At 40.0% G+C, this 14579-nt stretch overlaps 1 pseudogene; it reads left to right on the forward strand.

Moving 5' to 3' along the window:
* The first annotated feature begins 7863 nt into the window (after window positions 1-7863).
* Window positions 7864-8819, forward strand: LOC129036300 (arginine-fifty homeobox-like; annotated as a pseudogene).
* The last annotated feature ends 5760 nt before the right edge of the window (window positions 8820-14579 follow it).

Raw genomic sequence — 14579 nt, forward strand, 5'->3', positions numbered from 1 at the left:
GCCTACAGAGTAAATCGGTCGTTTATTCCATTACTTTTTTGAATTTCATTTCCTCTTTTGGAGTGTTGGCTCATATTTATGCCCCCAGTAAAGCAATGGCTTACTTGTGAACTGCCAATTTGTCTCTTACTAACATTTTTAAATTAGCCTTCATAGATGCTAATAATTTTACTCAGAAGAAAGCTGTGTCTGTGGAATGATGTTGGAACTGTGACAGCAGAAACACCATAGGAGCCAAGGAGCTTAGCATGCCTCAAAAGGTAAGAATGGTATACATATGCACCAATTTTTCTTATCAAAACATATCAGTACTTGTACAGGAATACAAGAAGAACACTGAGAAGAATAATCACAGCCTAAGGGAAATAGCATGCTTGTCTTGTAGCTACTTCCAGCATAAGGACCTTGCTGGGCATTATCTGCCAGGCTGTGATGCAGGAAACCATTATATAGCATGGAAAAGTGAACTTGGCAAATGAAGGATAAGAGGAAAATCAAAAGAATAGTTTCTGTCATCAGTTCTCCTTTTCCAGGACTGAAGCAAACCTGTTTGATATTTTTAGTTTGCTTGATTCTAAATGGCATGAAAATGCTTCCATTTCACTGGGGGAGGGCAAGCTGGAGTGAAAATCAAATGGCTGAGAACTGAGGTTTTACGTTTTATCTTTTAATATAGGAAAGAAAAGAAAAAAGACTCTATCTCAGAGTGGTTAGAAACCAAATTGTTTTTTATAGTCTGCATCCTGCTTTGATGAAATGGGGGTGGTTTTCATGATGTCATCCGCATGGTTTAAATAAACAGTATACTAAGGTTAACAAGCTACAATCATAACAGAACTAGTGGGGGATTATAGCTGGGCTAATTTGATCAATTACTTTCAGTTCCAGAGGTCTCTAGATGAGACATAAGCCAGTATACACATTTTGGCAGATGAAAAATTAGTTTGGTCAACACATACCCTGATGGTAATGAACATTCTTTCAAACTTCATTTTTCATCCCCAAGAGAGGAGAATCCCACTAATGCCAGTCACTGCCATTCAAAACCAGCCAAAAAGATAACTGTATTTTAGGCGCCAGAAATTTGCATTCCATGGGGTAGGCTAGGACTAGTCTTTTGGCTCCTCTATTGTGCCTTTGTTATATATTAAGTTTTCCTCTCATTATTTTTCTATTCAAAATTAATTGAAACTAGGAATAACTATCTAAAGTTTGTTTTTTTGTTTTGTTTTTGTTTTTGTTTTTGAGACGGAGTTTCACTCTTGTCGCCTAGGCTGGAGTGCAATGAGGCGATCTCGGCTCACTGCAACTGCCTCCTCCCAGGTTCAAGTGATCCTCCTGCCTCAGCCTCCCAAGTAGCTGGGATTACAGGCGTCCACTACCATGCCTGGCTAATTTTTTGTATTTTTAGTAGAGACGGGGTTTTGCCATGTTAGGCAGGCTGGTCTCGAACTCCTGACATCAGGTGATCCGCCCACCTCAGCCTCCCAAAGTGCTGGGATTACAGGCGTGAGCCACGGCGCCAGGCCAACCATCTAAAGTTTTTAGTCATTCTATGCTATGCCTTCAACAGTTGATATTTTCTTTTTAATTTTTTTTCCATAGCATGTTTGTTTGTTTGTTTCCATAGCTTGTTTGTTTGTTTGTTTTTTCAATAGAATGTTTGTTCTGGAATACATGTGCAGAACCTGCAGGTTCATTACATAGGTATACATGTGCCACAGTGGTTTGCTGCACCTATCAACTCGTCATCTAGGTTTTAAGCCCCACATGCATTAGGTATTTGTGTTAATGCTCTCCCTCCCCTGCCTCCCACCCCCGGACAGGCCCTGGTGTCTGATATTCCCCTCCCTGTGTCCATGTGTTCTCATTGTTCAGCTTCCACTTATGAGTGAGAACATGTGGTGTTTGCTTTTCTGTTCCTGTGTTAGTTTGCTGAGGATGATGGTTTCCAGCTTCATCCATGTCCTTACAAAGGACATGAACTCATTCTTTTTTATGGCTGCATAGTATTCCATGGTATATATGTGCCACACTTGCTTTATGCAGTCTATCATTGATGGGCATTTGGGTTGGTTCCAAGTCTTTGCTATTGTAAGTAGTGCTGCAGTAAACATATGTGTGCATGTGTCTTTATGATAGAATGATTTATAATTCTTTGGGTATATACCCAGTAATGGGATGGCTGGGTCAAATGGTATTTCTGGTGCTAGATCCTTGAGGAATTGCCACACTGTCTTCCACAATGGTTGAAGTAATTTACACTCCCACCAACAGTGTAAAAGTGTTCCTATTTCTCTGCGTCCTCGCCAGCATCTGTTGTTTCCAGACTTTTTAATGATTGCCATTCTAACTGGCGTGAGATGGTATCTCATTGTGGTTTTGATTTGCATTTCCCTAATGACCAGTGATGATGTGTTTTTTTTCATGTTTCTTGGCTGCATAAAAGTAAACAGTTTTTTAACTTTTATTTTATTTTATTTTATTTTATTTTATTTTATTTTATTTTATTTTATTTTATTTTTGAGGTGGAGTCTTGCTCTATCACCCGGACTGGAGTGCAGTGGCACGATCTGGGCTCACTGCAAGCTCTGCCTCCCAGGTTCACACCATTCTCCTGCCTCAGCCTCCTGAGTAGCTGGGACTACAGGCGCCCACCACCATGCCTGGCTAATTTTTTGTATTTTTGGTAGAGACGGAGTTTCACCGTGTTAGCCAGGTTGGTCTCAATCTCCTGACCTCGTGATCCGCCTGCCTCGGCCTCCCAAAGTGCTAGGATTACAGGCGGGAGCCACCACGCCTGGCCTTCTTAACTTTTATTTTAAGTTCAGGGGTACATGTGCAGATTTGTTACATAGGTATATTTGTGTCATGGGGGTTTGTTGTACAGATTATTTCATCATCCAGGTATTAACCCTAGTACCCATTAGTTATTTTTCCTGATCCTCTCCCTTCTCTCACCTTCCACCCTCTGAAAGGACAGAGTGTGTTGTTGTTCCTCTCTATGTGTCCAAGTGTTCTCATCATTTAGCTCCCAGTTGTAAGTGAGAACATGTGGTGTTTGGTTTTCTGTTCCTGTGTTAGTTTGCCAAGGATAGTGGTCTCCAGCTCCATCCATGTCCCTGCAAAGGACATGATCTCATTCTTTTTTATGGCTACATAGTATTCTATGGTGTATACGTACCACATTTTCTTTATCCAGTCTATCATTGATGGGAATTTAGGTTGATTCCATGTCTTTTCTATTGTGAAAAGTGCTGCAATGAACAAAGGCATGCATGTGTCTTTATAATAGAATGATTTCTATTCCTTCAGGTTTATACCCAGTAATGGGATTGCTAGGCCATATGGTATTTCTGTCTTTAGGTCTCTGAGAAATTGCCACACTGTCTTCCACAATGGCTGAATAAATTTAAACTCCCACCAACAGTGTACAAGTGTTTCTTTTTCCTCCACAACCTCACCAGCATCTGTTATTTTTTTACTTTTTTTTTTTTTTTTTTTTTTTTTTTGAGACAAAATCTTGCTCTGTCACCCAGGCTAGAGTGCAGTGGCGCTATCTCGGCTCACTGCCAGCTCTGCCTCCTGGGTTCACACCATTCTCCTGCCTCAGCCTCCCAAGTAGCTGGGACTACAGATGCCCGCCACCTCACCTGGCTAGTTTTTTGTATTTTTAGTAGAGACGGGGTTTCACCATGTTAGCCAGGATGGTCACCATCTCCTGACCTCATGAGCCACCCGTCTCGGCCTCCCAGAGTGCTGGGATTACAGGCATGAGCCACCACGCCCGGCTATTTTTTTACTTTTTAATAATAGTCATTCTGACTGATGTTAGATGGTATCTCATTGTGGTTTTGATTTGCATTTATCTAATGATCAGTGATGTGGGGCTTTTTTTCATATACTTGCTGGCCACATGTATGTCTTCTTTAGAAAAGTGTCTGTTCATGTCCTTTGCCTACTTTTTAATGGAATTTTTTGGTTTTTTCTTGTAAATTTGTTTAAGTTCTTTATAGATGTTGGATATTAGATGTTTGTCAGATGCATAGATTGCAAAAGTTTTCTCCCATTCTGTATGTTGTCTGTTTATTAAACAGTTGTATATGCATGGAGTATATGAAGGAACTGAGCAATGAGCTTTAGATACATGACTTTATCAGCTTTGTAAGATGCTGAATATAAACAAATGATTTTTAGTATATAAATAGAAGAAATGGATGATGAAGAAAAACAAGCTATTTAAATTCCACAATTGCCTACTATTTCAAAGGCACTAGCTTGGTGGTACAGGTTACTTACAAAATTGTGTAAGTCATGGATCTGACTTGATTGTCTCCTAGGGGAGATGCTGTCCACACCACAAATTATAACACACAGTAGATATGCCACAGAAGAGTGACAAAAATTTGACTCCTCATTCCAAAGTCAAAAGATGACAAGACCTCATTTGGGGGCAGGAATCAAGAAAGATTTCTGGGAAGAGCTTTCATTTGAGATGTTCAGGCCATGATATAGACATTTTAGCATAAGGAATAAGTCATAGGTAGCATGAAGTAGGGAATCAGGGAATGCCCAGGGAATGCTGAGGAGGACCTTTTGGTTTGCCCAGAGAATTGTGCTCCTAGAAGGCAGAGATCAAGACAGAAAAGTAAGTTGTAATCACTTTTGAAGGACTTTGGATTCCATGGGATTTGAATTTGGACAAAATAGTACAGGGAGTTGTTGAATGTTTTTGAGAAAAGCCTATCGGAGTGAGAAAAATTATTCCAGAAACAATATCCATTCTCTAGCACAGTTGAGAGAGCTCAAAGGTGGGGAAAGTCAGAAGCTGTTATCACAGTAAGTCTAGTTGAAAGATAATGAGAGTCTAAATTGGGTTGGTAGCAGTGGAAAATGAAGAAAACCACAAAGGTTTTATACAAGGAGAATCTATAGGACTTGACCACTCGTTGTGGAATAAGAAAGATTGAGGAATTTTAAAAAGTGGACTTCAAACTTGGGTGGATAAAAAATGGTGGCACCAACAATAGTGACATGAAAAATGAGAAAGTGGGGCTCTTTTGGTGGGTTTGGTTATGTATCTTTGGAATTTGGGTGCTCCAATAACATCTAAAAACTTATAAAAACTTAGAAAGAGTAGTTGAGGGGAGATATACTGAGGGGTTTGAGAATCTGTTGAAGCAGAACGGAGTGTGAGTCCCCTCCAGAAAGAATTTTGGGTTCTATTTAAGAAATATTGAATGAATTCCTAATAGTGCCAGGGACTGTGTCGGGCATAGTAAAGAAAACAAATATACAAAACAGATCCCTTAAAAAGTTCAGCATCTAGTAAGTTTCTCATTCTGGTTCTATCACTTGTTTGCTATATAACCTAGGGGAATTAACATTTCAGTATTGTTCATTTTGCTTCTATTCTGGGAATATTGCCGTGTACATGCTTAACCACTTAGGTGGTGGTGATAGATTTGCCAGGTGTAAAATTTTTTAGCATCATGGGGGAGCTCATGGGAAATGTTATTATGAACAGTCATAAGGGCTAGTGGAGGCAAGGAATTAGGTGATAGCCAAAATCCCAGTCAGAGTGGAGGAGCACAGCACATGGGAAACATTTAGAGAAGTCTCTGAGGTTAGAACCGAAGCCAAAGCCTTCCACTAGTGCGTCACTTTCCGACAGTGCAAGCCAGCAGTGGCCTTGAAGCACTCCCATGCTGAGTTTAAGCACTGGATCCAGAAGCCAGAGGAATAACATAGACATTTCTAAAAAGGAACCCTGTATAGTAGAGGACAGAAGAGAAGTGTGAAAATTGCAGGTATCTTCACACTGTGCTGGTGTTTAGTCATTCAATTGATGCTTATTGAGTACTTACTGTGTGCTCAGGGCTACTTTCTGAGTGTACAATAGTGAGCAAAGCAGACATGTTCCTGCCTCAGTTTATTCGCATTGTGATAAAGGAACACCTGAGGCTAATTTATTGAAGAAGCATGATGCCAGCATCTGCTTCCTGTAAGGACCTCAGACTGCTTCTACTCATGGTGGAAGGCAAAGGGGAGCCCATGTGTCGTAGGATGAGAGAGGGAGAAAGAGGGAAGAGAGAAGGTGTCAGGCTCTTTTTTAACAATCAAATCTCCTGATAACTAATAGACTAAGAACACACTCATTACCATGAGGACAGCCCAAGGCTTTTCATGAAAGATCAGCCTCCATGACCCAAACACCTCCCACCTTCAACACTGGGGCTCAAAATTTCAACATGAGATTTGGAGGCAACAAATATTCAAACTATATTTGTCCCTGATTCATAAAGTTTGTAGGCTAGTGAGGAAGACAGCTATTAATCAAATTTTTACTTGACTGTAATAGGTCTATAAAAAAGAAGGATACAGTTCAGTGAGAACCTCTAAAAAGAGGGCTTTCATTTAGATTGATGTATCCAAAGAGCTGTTCCAAGTGAATTGTGTTTGAGCAAACAGGGGATGGAGGTGGCCTCCAACAAAGTCCTTTATTGAAGTGAGAGATGACGGGTGGACCACCAGACAGATCTATTCCTATTCCTGGTCACTAGAGCATCCAATTATAGAATCCTGAAGGAATAAAATATCAAAAGGTCCAAAAACACCAAAGGTGAACCCAGTGACCCAAATACAGAGAGAACAGGAAATTATCCAAAGTCTAGTCATGCTTACTACAGAGGCTCTAGCGCATAGTGGTAAAAACCCGAGTCTGTTATCAAACCAAAATTGAAGTCTGGCATTAAACCCCATGTGACTTGGACAAATTAGTAACTCTCTGTAAGCCTCAGTTTCCCCCTCTGTAAGGTAGAAATAATAAGTCACATACCCCTGTGACTGCTAAGAGAATTAAATAAAATAATTCATCAAACTTATAGCACAATTTCTTACACTATAAATGTTAGCTGTTATCATCATCTTGGATAAGGATTTTTTACTGAGGTATACAGTGATCCAGATATCATAAAATTCACTCTTTTAAAATGTGCAGTTTGGTGCATTCAGTACATTCACAAAGTTGTACAACCATCGCTATCTAATTCCAGGACATTTTTATCAGCTCAAAACTAAGCCTCATATCCATTTGTCACTTCCCTTCCCCTTCCCCTCCAGCCCCTGGCAACCACTAACCTACTTTCTGTCTCTATGGATTTGTCTATTTCAGACATGTCATATAAGTGGAATCATACAATATATGGCCTTTTGTGTCTACTGAGCATAACGTTTTCAAGGTTCATTCCTGTTGTATCGTGTATTCATACTTCTTTCCTTTTTATGGCTGAATGATATTCCATTGTATGGATATAATGCATACATTATTAGTATACAAGTTTTTGTGTGAACATATGTTTCCAATTGTCTTGGGTATATATCCAGAAGTGGAATTGCAGGATCGAATGGTAACTCTGTTTAACTTTAGGGGGAAGTGCCAAACTGTTTCCCAAAGCCATTGCATCATTTTACATTCCCACAAGCAAAGCATGAGTATCCCAATTTTTCCACAGCCTCATCAACACTTGTTATTGTCTGTCTTTTTTATTTTAGCTATCTTGGTGAGGGTGAAGTGGTATCTTGTTGTGGGTTTGATTTGCATTTCCCTAGTGACTAATTTTATTTATTGAGCATCTTTTTCATGTTCTTATTGGCCATTTATCTACCTTCTTAGAAGAAATGTCTATTCACACCTTTGCCCATTGTTTAATTGGGTTATTTGTTCTTTTATTGTTGAGTTGGATACAGATGTTATTTAAAAATTTTTGGACACACTAAGGAAACTGCATTTCCAGAGAGAGACACATCATGCAGGACTGAAAATGGTTAGTCTAAGGGGATTCATGACAGATTTCAGAAACCATGATGAACAGAATGGCCCCAGAGAATTTCCAGCCAGACCCTTTCATCAACAGGAATGATTCCAACATGAAGGTGATAGCACCACAGGATCCAGCTAGTCCCAGTTTCAGTCTGTCATCCAAGCTGGAGTGCAGTGGCATGGTCTCCACTCACTGCAGCCTCGATCTCCCAGGTTCAAGTGATCTTGCCACCTCAGCCTCCCGAGTAGCTGGGACTACAATAATATGGAGAAGGCATCAAGAATGTACTTCATTCACCCACCAACAGTATGAAGAGCTAGAAGCTCTGTTTAGCCAGACTACATTCCCAGATAGAAATCTTCAGGAGAAACTAGCTTTGAAACTCAACCTACTGTAGTCAACAGTAAAAGCTTGGTTCAGGAACTGGCAATTCAGATTGAAGCAGCAGCAGCAGCAGCAGCAGGAGCAGCAATCAGCAAAGCAAGCAAACCAGATCCTTTCATCCAAGAAGAATGTGCCCACCTCCCCTAGAACATCCCCAAGTCCTTATGCTTTTTCTCCTGTGGTTTCAGATTTCTACAGCTCCCTTCCTCCTCAGCCCTTAGACCCTTCCAATTGGACCTGGAACTCCACCTTCACTGAGAGTCCCACAAGTGACTTCCAAATGCAAGATACTCAATGGGAGAGGCTGGTGGCCTCAGTTCCTGCTTTGTACTCTGATGCCTATGACATATCCCAAATCATAGAACTGTACAATCTTCCTGATGAGAATGAGATATCCAGCTCTTCTTTCCACTGTCTGTATCAGTATCTCTCACCCACAAGGTACCAGGTAGGAGGACAGGGTTCCTCTCTGAGCACCTTTGTTGGTCCAGCTGTAGGCCTATCTGCCACACAAAACTGGCCCAGTATGACAAGCCAAGGCTTTGAAGCCTACAGTCTAACAGCCTGGAATTCCAGAAGACCTCCAATATGGTAGACTTTGGATTTCTCTGACCAGAGTATTAATAAATATGGACCATTTAGAAAAGAGGTCTTCTTGCCTCTTGTACATGACTTTTTTTTCCTTTGTCTCATTTTAACGCAAACATCTGGGACTGTGTCTCTGATTTCCATGGAAATGTTGCAAAAAGAGTTTTCCAAGTAGAGCTGGGCACTATGCAATCAGCCCCACAATTCTTCCTGAGAAGCCTTCCTAGTCTCTTACATGGCCAATGAGACTCCAAAATTCACTTCCCAAAACTATCCTGGATTTTCTAAAAGTAGGACAGTGGTTTTGGGAGTTATCCACTTTATTTTTTAAAAACTAGGTCTCTCTCTGTCACCCAGGCTGGAATGCAGTGGTACAATCATGGCTCACCAAAGCCTTGACCTCCTGGGCTCAGGTGATTCTCCCACCTCAGCCTCCTGAGTAGCTGGGACTACAAGTGCCCGCCACCACACTCGGCTAATTTTTTGTTTGTTTTTTCGTTTGTTTGTTTTTTGAGACAGAGTCTCACACTGTCACCCAGGCTGGAGTGCAATGGCGGGATCTCAGCTCACTGCAACCTCCACCTCCCGACGTTCAGGCGATTCTCCTGCCTCAGCCCCCTGAGCGGCTGGGATTACAGGCGCATGCCACCATGCCCGGCTAATTTTTGTGTTTTTGGTGGAGACAGGGTTTCACCATGTTGCCCAGGCTGGTCTCGAACTCCTGACCTCCAGTGATCCACCCGCCTTGACCTCCCAGGGTGTGGGATTGCAGGTGTGAGCCACCCAGCCCAGCCAATTTTTGAATTTTTTGTAGAGGCAAAGTTTTGCCATGTTGCCCAGGCTGGTCTCGAACTCCTGGACTTAACGTCATCCACCTGCCTCAGCCTCCCAAAGTGCTAGGAATACAAGAGTGAACCATCACACCCAGCTGGGTTATCCAGTTTAAAAGAACTTTTTTTTTTCAAGGAAACCAGAGAAGCCATCATCCACTTTTCTCTCTGTATCATTCCGATTTTAGTATATGTTGCGGAAGTGAGTATACACTATCATCCACTTTTAATGAAAGTTATAAAACTTACATTTTGTTTCCAATTTTTTTTTTTTTTTTTTTTTTTGAGACAGCACTCTGCCTCCAGGCTGGAGTGTGCAGTGGCACCATCTTGGCTCACTGCAGCCTCTGCCTCCTGGGCTCTAACAATCCTCCCACCTCAGCCTTCTGAGTGGCTGGGACTACAGATGAGCGCCACCATGCCTAGCTAATTTTTGTATTTTTAGTGGAGAAGGTGTTTCGCCATGTTGCCCAGGCTGAATTTGGGGTTTTTTTAAAGGGGACTTTCAGTCCAAATTTGAGGGGAAATTACTATCACCACTAGTTTTAATATAGTACAATGAAAAATATATATATATAGTACAATGGTCCAGACATAATAAGAGGTGTAAAAACTAGCACAGGAAGAAATAAAAACAGATTTTTGAAGGTGAGATGATAAACTCGCAAAATTAACAAAATAAATAGTCAAACTTTTAGAATGACATTTTAGCACATTTTCCAGCCACCTGATCAATCTACAAAATTAATATCATTTCTGAACACCAGTAATAAAGAAACATAAGGTAAGTACCTCTCAATAAAAAATAGAAAAGTACCTAGGAATTCACGAAGAAAATTAATACCTCTGTGGAGAAAACTTCAAAACTTAAAAAAGACATAGAAAATGTTTTGAATATGCTGGGTGCGGTGGCTCACACCTGTGGTCCTGGCACTTTGGGAGGCGAAGGCAGGTGGATCATGGGGTCAGGAAATCAAGACCATCCTGGCCAGAATGGTGAAGCCCCGTCTCTACTAAAAATACCAAATAAATTAGCTGGGAGTGGTGGCGCATGCCTGTGGTCCCAGCTACTCAGGAGGCTGAGGCAGGAGAATCGCAAGGATTGAAATTATGCAGTGTGTTCTCCAAACACGATGGAATGAAATTAGAAATCAATAGTGGAAGAAAATTTGGGAAATTCACACATATGTGGATATTAAACAACACATTCCTAAATAACCAATGGTTAAAGAGGAAATCACAGTCTGAGCAACATGGCAAAACCCTGTCTCTGCAGAAAATGGAAAATTAGCTGGGCATGGCAGCCAGAGCCCATGCTCCCAGCTACTCAAGAGGCTGAGGTGAGAGGATCTATCCCCTGAGCCACAGAGGTCGAGGCTGCAGTGAGCAGTAACTGTGCCACTGCACTCCAGCTTGAGCAACACAGTGATACCATCTCAATAAATAAATAAATAAATAAATAAGTAGAAGAAATCATAAGTAAAATTGGAAAACACTTCTAACTGAAAAAAAAAAAAACCAGAAGCACAACAAACCAAAACATGGGATGAAGCTAAATCAATACTTAGAAGGAAATTTATAGCTTCAAATACTTATATATATTTTTTAAAAAGGTCTCAGATCAATAAGTTTTATACAGGAAGGAAGCTGGCATAGTTTTATTAATATTTGCCAAATTAAACTTTAAGGCAAAACTTTTTTATTGAGATAGAGCCTTGCTCTGTCGCCCAGGCTGGAGTGCAGTAGTACAATTGCGGCTCACTGAAACCTTCGCCTCCAGGGTTCAAACGATTCTTCTGCCTTAGCCTCCCAGGTGGCTGGGACTACAGGTGTGAACCACCTCGCCCGGCTAGTTTTTGTATTTTTAGTAGAGACAGGGTTTTGCCATGTTGCTCAGGCTGGCCTCAAACTCCTGAGCTCAAGTGATCCTCCTACCTCAGCCTCCCAAAGGGCTGAGATTGCAGGTGTGAGCCACCTCGCCTGGCCAAAACAGTTTTTTAGAAATAAAGTATATTAGGCAACAACAAAAGGAACAATTAACCTGAAATATATGATAACTCCGAACTTGTATATACTTAACGACATATACCCAAAATATATGAGGCAATTTTAACAAAAATTGAAGTTCTTAAGAAAACTTCACCAATACATAGTCATAATGTGGTATATTCATATAACACACTCAATAATTGATAATAACAGTCCAAAGAAAGCAGAAACAAGGAAAGCCTAGAGCAGAAATAAATCAAATAGAGAATAGAAAAGCAATAGAGAGAAAAATTATGAAATCAAAAGCTGGTTCTTTGAAAAGATTAACAAAATGGCAAACATTTAGCTAGATTGCCCACCACCCCCAAAAGACTCAAATTACTAGAATCAGAAACAAAAGTCAAGATTTTATTACCAATCTTATAGAAATAAAAATTATTAGAAAGAAATAATATGAAGAATTGAATGCCAACAAGTTAGATAACTTAAGTGAAATGGATAAATTCCAAGGAAGACACAGAATACCAAATCCGACTCCACAAGAAATAGATGTTGTGAATAGAGCTTGCTATGGTATGAATGTGTCCTCCACAGCTCATGCATTGGAAACTTAATCCCCAAAGCAACAGCGCTGAGAGGTGGGACCTTTAAGAGGTACTAGGCAGAGCCCCCATGAATGGATTAATGCCATTGTTGTGGGAGTGGGTTAGTTATCTAAGAAGTGGGTTCCTGATAAAAGGATGAGTTTGGCCCTCTTCTTCTCCAAATCTTTATCCCCATCCCCACCTGTCCCTCTCTCTCCCTCTCTCTTTCTCTCTCTCTCTCTCTCTCTCTCTCTCTCTCTCTCTCTCTCTCTTCCCTCCTCCTCTCCCTTCCTTCTGCCATGGGAGGATGAAATATTAAGGCCCTGGACATATGTGGCCCCTCCATCTTCCATCTGAGGCTGGAAGACTTCCCAGCCTTCAGAACTGTAAGAAATAAATCTCTCTTCTTCAAAAAAAAAAAATTGTTCACTCCCACTGATCCTAGAAAAAATCAGCTCTCCAAGAAGTAGTAGATCATTGTTACTTGCTATCTGCCTTAGCAAACAGCAGATGCTTCAGAATTGGGAGGCATGGACATTCTTTCATGGCTAGAAAGAGCACTACAGACATGTTCTCCCTACTCTCATCTCCCCTTCTCCAAACCCTGGTCCTCTTCCTTCCTCATGTTGGAAACTGTATCTAGCCCCATCTTTCTCACCTCTGAGCACTCATGTGTCAGTCTCATGGTGCCATCTTGAGACATTTCCATATATAGGTAGAGTCCCAAGGAACAGGAAACTAGTGCCAGAGTTGTATGGCCAACGACCTTTTACAAATACAGGGCCTGGGAGATGGCAAAAATAAGTACAAACACCTTCCCTTCTCTGATCTCTTATACTCAACTCTGAACCTTGTCATTACTGAGGCTGGCAGAGAGGCACCATGATGGGGGAAATCCCAGAACTAGTGGCGGAAAGGGAATTCTTACCCTGTCAGAAACTCTGTGGCCTTTAAGCAAGTTACTTTCCTTCTCCAAATTCAGTTTTCTCCCCTTGCAAAGTAAGGGTAATAACACATGTTCTGTCTGTCTTGCAAGATTTTTGTGAAGATAAAATGTGCTAAGGTATGTAAAAGGGCCTTGTAAAATGCTATAAAAATGAAAGTACTATTACCCAGGACTAAGAACTCAACTTGTGTATAGCATCACAGTTGTAGTTGAATAAGCCCCAGGATATTAAATATCTTTATACATAACTTCTGGGTAACTTGTGCAATATATAGTTTATATATGGAGTGTAATTTTTCACTTGGGGTATTGTTTTACTGTGTAAGTCCTAGTTATTTACAAAGGTTTTATTTGAAAATGAGCTAACACGTTCAAATTCCCCACATTCAATTTATTCACACATAGACATGTTAAATAAGAACTTCTTATTTTTCTGCTCAGATATTTCATCAAACTAAAATAAATGTTTAATATTATGTATTTTAAGTATTTCAATATCTGGACTAAAATTGTTGTATAATTTATTCTGAGCACTTATATAGTGCCAAGTAGTATGTTAAACGTTATGTCATGTAATCCTTACTACATCCAAATGAGAGTGTAATCATTATTCCCACCATTTCTGAGAGGGGAAAACTGAGACTAAACAAAATCACATCACCATCTGGTAAGAGACTAAGCTAGGATTGAAAATATAGTCTGCTTGACCTCAGATCTCACCCTCTTAAACTCCATGTTTGTAATATGCCAAGGAGAAAAAGAACACTGAAGAACTGGAGGGTGATTCTTCTGTGTGCATTTGGACTATTTATTTCCACATTCCATTATAGGATTACCTTGGTCAGAACCCACAAAAGAAAACAAACCAAAACAATTGGAGAAGACAATTAATATATGAACAGGGTTGATTCCCACTTGAGATTTAATTAAGAAATACAAAGAATTTACTGAGAGTAAGAATTGTTAAACAAAGATATAAATTATTAAAGGAAGTTACAATATCTACTTTTCTGAAGGGTGCTAAGCAGAGTAAATCTCATCTTTTATAGCCTCTGCTAAATTCAATTAGGAAACTAGAGTCAAAGAAGTGAGTAACAAGTTAAATTATAGCCAACATTAGAATAGTATGGCATATGAATGTTTATAAATAAAAAAAAATACTAAGGAGAAAAAAGGGAAAAACTAAAAATCCTGTAAATGCCAATAATGTTACTAAGAAAAAAAGAACAAAAAAGATATTTTAAAAGTTACTAAAATTAAAATAACTGAGGTTACCCAACATTTTTTATACATCTAGATACAGCATACAAATAAATCAATGAACTTTTAAAACCACACCATACACACATACACACACATACACACACATACACACACACATACCAACTTTTAATCAGGTTATATAAAAAGCACCATGGGTATTTGTTTTGTATAA

This window comes from Pongo pygmaeus, chromosome 4 (genome assembly GCF_028885625.2).
Source record: "Pongo pygmaeus isolate AG05252 chromosome 4, NHGRI_mPonPyg2-v2.0_pri, whole genome shotgun sequence".
NCBI lineage: Eukaryota > Metazoa > Chordata > Mammalia > Primates > Hominidae > Pongo > Pongo pygmaeus.